Source organism: Trifolium pratense, linkage group LG3 (assembly GCF_020283565.1).
Source record: "Trifolium pratense cultivar HEN17-A07 linkage group LG3, ARS_RC_1.1, whole genome shotgun sequence".
NCBI classification, from domain to species: domain Eukaryota; kingdom Viridiplantae; phylum Streptophyta; class Magnoliopsida; order Fabales; family Fabaceae; genus Trifolium; species Trifolium pratense.
Genome location: NC_060061.1, coordinates 15874436 through 15882935, shown reverse-complemented (window position 1 = coordinate 15882935; position 8500 = coordinate 15874436).

The following is an 8500-nucleotide window of genomic DNA, read 5'->3' as shown; positions in this document are numbered from 1 at the left end:
AGTCTAACTAACTAAACTCCTTACCAAAAGTATTATAATACTACAAGCAGTCACCCAGCAGTCTAGTCCTGCGCGAACTCCTCAGCCTGAATATCTGGACGCCCAACGGTCCAGCACATACACAAAACAGAGAGTGTTAGTAAACATAACCAAAATACAAATGCGAGTAGTGTACTCCACATTTCACAACATTTACATAATATTCATACATAACAGCATATACAACATAGTCATCACCATTATCCACACATCATTAACACATAGGCAATTACCACATAAACATCGAAAGAATCAATGTCACATAACAGTTATCACATAAATGCACATTTACCTAATGCAAGCTAATGCCAATTATCATCATTTCATGTCGTCCTAATCATAACTACATGCATGTGGTACCATTTCCGCGTTGGCCATTTTTAAGTCATAACGGACTCTACAGCAGTTTTATATCCTTGCGGGATAATGGCAGTTTTATATCCTTGCCGGATACATCATACACAGTTTATCATCATGTCGGATGCATCATCATATTCATCATTATACAGTTTATCATCGTGTCGGATGCTTTGGAATTCATATAATTCCCATAATACATATCATCATGAATGCATGTTCTAATGCACACATCAAATACATAATGAATTCTAGTCTAGGGCTATGCCCCATAATTCATCCTCAACATATTCATCATAATTCACTTTCATCATAATTCATCATCATCAGTTGATATTCAACATAATTCATCATCATTCATCTCATTATCATCATCATAATCATTATCATAAACATCATCGTCAACATACATCATTAAGCATCAACTATCATCATTAATGAACATCATCAAGCATGCATCAACATCATTAATGAACATCATCAAGCATGCATCAAATCAGAAAACAAACATCGGAATCGGAGTCTCCGAGAAAAATCGAGTGAAATAGACTCCGGGCAAAAAGTCAACAAAAGTCAACAAAAGTCAACAAAAGTGTAGAAGGGGTCCTAGACATAGTAGGGGTTCTTACACATAGTAGGGGTTCACAACATAGTAGGGGTTCACGCATAGTAGGGGTTCAACATAGTAGGGGTTCTCAACATAGTAAACATAGTAGGGGTTCAACATAGTAGGGGTTCTCAACATAGTAAACATAGTAGGGGTTCAACATAGTAAACATAATAGGGGTTCACAACATAGTAAACATAGTAGGGGTTCAACATAGTAGGGGTTCTCAACATAGTAAACATAGTAGGGGTTCAACATAGTAAACATAGTAGGGGTTCAACATAGTAGGGGTTCTCAACATAGTAAACATAGTAGGGGTTCAACATAGTAGGGGTTCTCAACATAGTAAACATAGTAGGGGTTCAACATAGTAGGGGTTCAACATAGTAAACACAGTAGGGGTTCAACATAGTAAACACAGTAGGGGTTCACGCATAGTAGGGGTTCAAGGCCAAATTCCATGGTTAGGCTCACTTTGAGATTGCCATGGCCAAGCTTAGGCCTAGCCATGCCAAATCAAGCATCATACAAGGTTCATGCATGTTCAAAAACACATAACCAACATCAACTCATGCTTCAAGAATCCATCACTTAACATATTCAAAATTGATTTTTCTCAAGAATTCACACATATCAAAATTAATGATCAACATGAACAATTCATACTTTTGACCCATAAATTCATTCATTCATCATGTCATACAAATCATAAACATGCTTTAATTATAGTTTTCATTTCAACATCAAAATCCCATAAAAACCCTAAAGAAAATGGATGGAGAAAGTTTGGGAAAGGAGATATCGACAATCTCCCCTTTCTCGGATCATCCGCGATTATGGATACTAACTCTCTTACCTCGGAAAATGATCGAAACCTAGCTCTTGGACTCTTCTCTTTCTCGTGAGTTCTTCTTCACCAAACCCTAGCTCAAGCTTTCCTTTGTTCTAACTTTCTATGACAAATGAACAAAGACTACTATTCATGATCATAAATATATGTTGTGAATTAATCTTAGACACTTGATTTCCCTTGCTCTCCAAGTTCAATTATCTAAGCCACATGATTCTTGCTTGTTCCCCAAGACCAAATCCTATCCACTTGATCATAATCATGATCATCCACTTGCTCTTGACTTTGTGACCAACTAAGCCCAATACTATTCATTCCTCTAAGGCCCATTTGCGCCCCCATCTTGCCTAAAGCCCTAAAACCTCGCTCGCTAACTTACGCTCGCGCTAAATAATTATTCTACGCTCGATAAAATATTTAAACGCTACCCCACCATAAATAATATAAATAAATAATTACGAGAAAATAAATCGGGTCGTTACAACTCTACCCCCCTTAAAAGAATTTTCGCCCTCGAAAATTACCTGAAAACAATTCTGGATACGAGCTCCTCATCTTGCTCTCCAGCTCCCAAGTCGCATTCTCACCTGCGGGTCCTCCCCAAATTACTTTCACCGATGCGATCTCTTTGTTCCTTAACTTCTTTATTTCTCTTCCTTCAATTCTCAACGGCACGGTTTCTATTGTTAAGTCATCCCTTACTTGAATATTATCTGATTCAATCACATGTGTCGGGTCTGACACATACTTCCTCAACTGTGATACATGAAATACATCGTGTAAGTTTGCCAATGATGGCGGTAATGCAATCTTATATGCCACCTTACCCACTTTTCTCAAAATTTGAAATGGTCCAATAAATCTCGACGTTAACTTCCTTGACTTCAAAGCACGTCCTACCCCAGTAGTCGAAGTAACTCTTAGGAATACATGATCTCCCTCTTGGAATTCAATGTCCTTCCTTCTCTTGTCATGATAACTCTTCTGACGACTCTGAGACGCTTTCATCTTCTCCCGAATCATTCTAATCTTCTCCGTAGTCTCTTGCACAATTTCCGGTCCAAGCATTACACTTTCTCCGGACTCAAACCAACAAAGAGGTGTCCTACATTTCCTCCCATACAAAGCTTCAAACGGTGCCATCCCGATACTAGAATGGTAACTGTTGTTGTATGTGAACTCTATCAAAGGTAAACATGAATCCCAATTCACACTTTGCTCTAAAACACAAGCTCTCAATAAATCCTCCAAAGATTGTATCGTCCTCTCCGATTGCCCATCTGTCTGAGGATGATAAGCCGAACTCAACCTCAACTTAGTACCCATAGCCTCTTGCAAGCTTTCCCAGAATCTCGATGTAAACCTCGGATCTCTATCTGAAACAATACTCGACGGAATACCATGTAGCTTCACAACTTGTTCCACATAGATCTCGGCTAACTTAGGCACCAATGTACCCTTCTTGATTGCAATAAAATGAGCACATTTCATCAGTCGATCTACCACCACCCAAATCACTTTGTTTCCTTTCTTGGAGATAGGTGACTTCTCTAGATTTACATGGATAAGCTTTATTAGAGAAAAATCCGATACTTTTGATGTCTTTAATGATTTGTGTAAACAACTTCAAAGGGAGAAAGACAATGTGATAATCAGAATTAGAAGTGATCATGGAAAGGAGTTTGAGAACTCCAGATTCTCAGAGTTATGCACATCTGAAGGAATCTTGCATGAATTTTCATCACCTATTACACCCCAACAAAATGGTGTAGTGGAAAGAAAGAATAGAACTTTGCAAGAATCAGCTAGGGTGATGTTACATGCAAAGAAGCTCCCTTATCATTTCTGGGCTGAGGCAATGAACACTGCATGCTATATTCATAATAGGGTGACCTTGAGGACAGGTACTTCTGTTGGAACAAAATTGATTCTAAAGCCATAAACTTATGATAAAAGTTTTGATGATAACAAAAGGTATTAATGCACAATTGGTATTACGAATATGTTTATTAAGTGTGCAGGATCTTATAAGCAAATTCTGATATTTGACAAAATCCTGAGATATGAAGATAAGTTCTGAACAAGGCTCAGAAGATAAGATATTCAGAAGTTCTTGATCGTCAGAAGATTCAAGACTATCAGAAGGAACTATTCATCAGAAGCAGAAGCCTTCAGAAGATGACAAGTTAACAAGTTCTGAAGAATATCTTCTTGCCAGAAATTTTCAGAGAACGTCAGAAATGATTGAAGAATAATTCTCTGATGCTCTGTTTATGTATATGATTGAAGAATAATCATAGTACATCATCCTTATCTTTTAAGGAAGGAGCGTATGAGTCATGGTACTATATTTCTCTATTTGGTGCGTACTATATTTCAAGGACAAAGGTAGTGGAAGATTTTTGCTACTTCAAGTAAAGAATTCAAAACCACCAAATCTCTAGTACAAGTCTAGCTGGCAACCTTATCTTTCTGCAACGGTCATTCACAAATGGAGCTTTTCATTTGCCTATAAATGCAACACTCATATGTGAAGAAATTGCTGCTACTCTACTACTGAACTACTCATCAATTGAATTGCACATTGAACACCAAATTCTTGATACATTATGCACAAGACTAAACAAGCTCTGAACCTTCATATTCACTTAGATCTTTGTATTTCTGTGTAATAGCTTGTAGTCTTAAGGTGCTTACATTATATTACAACTTTCTTATTATTAAGTTAGTTATCTCTTGCTGTGAACTTGAGATTAGAGAAGTCTCTTGTTTTGTGTAACTTGAGCAATTGTGTTGAAGTCTCTTGCTGTGTGCTTGAGCACTTGTAATCTTTCGTGATTATAGTGAAAATCCCTTGGAAGTGCAAGGGGACTGCAGTACTCTCGGTTTGTGAGAGGAACCAGTATAAATTTCTGTGTTTTCATCTTCTTATCCCTCATCTTGTGTTTATTGTGTTTATTTTCCGCTGTATTAACACTTTGAAGATTGCAAAATCTGAAAAAGTTGTTATTTTTTAAAAACACAATTCAACCCCCCTTCTTGTGTTTTTCACCTTCAATTGGTATCTAGAGCTCTGGTCTGTTACTTTCACCTAACAGTGAGACAGTAAAGATCTTGAAAAACACTATGTCTTCAGTTGAACCAAGCACCAACCAAATGCCATTTAATTATGACAATATCAATCCTACACATTCTGAGTATAGTGGTAGAAAAACACCTATCTTTAATGGTGATGCTGCTAACTTTGAATGGTGGAAGGATAGAATCTACAGTCACATTACTGGCATTGATGATGAGTTATGGGATATTGTTGAAGAGGGAGTAAACTTCAAAAATTTGAATGAAACAGGAAGGTTATCTATTGCTGATAAGAAGTTACTCACTCCTACCGAGAAAAAGGCCTACATAAAGCATCACAAAGTTAAGGATATTATTGTGGGTGCTATCAAGCATGAGGAATATGTGAGAATTGGAGATAAAACTAGTGCCAAATCTATCTATGATTCTCTATGTTCTACTTATGATGGAAATGAACAAGTGCAAGAAACAAAAGCTAGTCTTTTGATCAAACAGTATGAACTCTTTACCATGGAGAAGGATGAAGATATTGAAACCATGTTTACAAGATTTCAAACTCTTGTAGCTGGTCTCAAGGTCTTGAAAAAGAGTTATACTACCTATGACCATGTTCAAAAGATTCTGAGATGTTTACCTCTAGTGTGGAGACCTAAAGTAACTGCTATTGAGGAAGCAAGAGATCTCGAGATGATGAGCCTTGAGATTCTGATAAGTAATCTCAGAAGCCATGAGATGGTTCTGAATGCTGACTCAGAAATCAAGAATAAGTCTAAGTCAGTGGCTTTAAAGTCAACTAAAACTTCTTCTAAAGCTCTTAAGGCTAATCCTATTGAGGTTGAAGAAAAATCTTCTGCAGATGGCCAAGAAGATGAAGATCTTGCTCTCTTCACAAAGTTCAGACAATGGGCCAGAAGCAACAGAAAGAACTATAGAGGAAGTGCCTCAAGGAATTCTGGAAAGAAAGAAGATCAAAAGAATTGCTTTCATTGCAAGAAGCCAGGACATTTCATTGCTGATTGTCCAGAGATGTCATCCAAAGACAAAAGTAAGAGAAACAGCTCTAAGAAAGAATACTACAAAAACAAGCTTAAAAAGAGTCTGATGGCAACATTTGAAGATCTATCATCTGAAAGTGAATCTGAAGAAGAAGAAGCAAATCTGGCATTTATGGCCTCAGCAGATTCAGACATAGATTCAGATGATGAGCCTGAAACAGACTCTGAACAAAAAGAAGAGGTACTTTCAAAACTATCTAGAACTCAACTTATAAAAGCTCTGGATAAAACTATTGAGAAATATCTTAATGTATCAGACAAGCTTGAAACTCTGCAAAGCAAGTATGATACATTAAGTGATCGGGAAAGTCATTATCAAGATCTGTACAAAGAAGCTTTGAACAAAATTACAGAACTTGAAAAAGGTTGTCCTGTGTGTTACAAATCTAATGACGAACATGAGAATGCTCTTCAACAATTTGTAAATCTCAATATTAATAAGAGCAAAGTGGCCTCTATGATTTATAATGTTTGTAAACATGACAAAAATGGACTTGGTTATGAATATGGTCAAATATATTCAAAACCAAGCAATGCTGTCTGCATTACAAAAGAGAGTCCACACATTTATTCTTTGTTTGTACCTGAAAGTGAAGAAACAAAGATTTTAAATGCTTCAGAGGTTGAAAATATTTTATTAAAATCTAAAGCTGTTGAATCAGAGGATCTGAGACTTTCAAATTCTCAGAAGATGAGGTCTTCAAAACTTAAGACCATTATATCTAAAGGACAAAGTTCTTCAGATATTGAACTTATTGAGATTGAAGATCTGGATTATTATTCAGAATCTGAAATCTATAATATTGAAAATCTGAACACTCCAGTACTTAAGATAAGTGAGTCAAAAAGTCTGAAACCATCATAACCTAAGATTTTACAGCCTAAAGTTTTAAACTCTCTTAAACCAAAAACTTTAAATGTCAAACCTCAGAAGCAACACAAATCACATGTTATTTATGACTCAAGAACCAGAAGATACAACCAACCTAATCAGAGGTATGGTAATCAACAGAGGTTCTGGAATCATAAACAACCAAGAACTTGGTACAGGAATAATTATCAATCTAATAAGTATTTTCAAAATGATTATTATCCCAAACCAAGAGCTTCACCTAAGGCACAATATAAGAGTAAAACTTTCAGAACTAACCATACTGGACCCAGAAGCAAATGGGTACCAAAATGTGAGATTTTCTATCATTCAGATTTATCATCTAGGAAAGACTATGTCTTACCTAAGACTTGGATACAAGTAAAATGCAAAGGGAGAAAAACATATGTTTCAAAGTTATGGTTTGCATCCAAGAACACACAATCTCACAATATGAGACAAGAAGATGATGACTATTGGAATGAATACACCAGAGAGTGCCAAAACTACTACCTTGATGATTGAAATTATTTTTTATACAGCTATCCAGACAAGAAGGCAACATAGAACATACTTAGTATCTGGATAGTGGTTGCTCAAGGCACATGACAGGAGAAAAGAAATTATTCCAATCTCTAACTCTGAAAGAGGGAGGTACTGTAGGCTTTGGAGGCAACCAGAAAGGCAAAATCATCGGTATAGGTACAGTAGGTAACTCTTTTCTATATATCTCTGATGTTTGGTTAGTAGATGGACTAAAGCATAATCTGTTAAGCATTAGTCAATTTTGCGATAATGGATATGTTGTTGTGTTTAATAAGAATTCATGTACTGTATCTAAAGATTCTGACAAATCCATAGTATTCAAAGGAAAAAGAAAAGGAAATGTTTACAAAATCAATCTTTCTGATTTAGCTGAACAAAGAGTAGTTTGTCTTCTGACTCTGAGTGAAGACAAATGGATCTGGCATAAGAGATTAGGCCATGCTAACTGGAGGTTAATCTCTAAGCTTAGCAAGCTTGATCTTGTCAGAGGATTACCTAAAATCAAGTATCACTCAGACACACTCTGTGGTTCATGCCAAAAAGGAAAGATTGCTAAATCTTCTTTTAAACCCAAAAACACTGTTTCTACTTCTAGACCTTTGGAACTTCTTCACATTGATTTGTTTGGACCAGTAAGTACTGCCTCAATCAATGGTAAGAAATATGGATTAGTCATTGTTGATGATTACAGTAGATGGACATGGGTCAAATTTCTTAGAACAAAAGATGATGCATATGATGAGTTTAGCAACTTCTGCACACAAATCCAAAATGAAAAAGGAACTACAATTTTGAAAGTTAGAAGTGATCATGGTGGAGAATTTGAAAATGAACCATTTGAAATGTTTTGTGAAAAATATGGTATTCTTCATGAATTTTCTTCTCCTAGAACTCCACAACAAAATGGAGTTGTAGAGAGAAAGAATAGATCATTGCAAGAAATGGCCAGAACCGTGATGCATGAAATGAATTTAGCAAAGTTCTTGTGGGCAGAAGCTGTAAACACAACATGTTATGTTCAAAATAGAATCTTCATTAGACCTATGTTGAACAAAACTGCATATGAATTGTTCAATGGAAGAAAACCTGAAATTTCT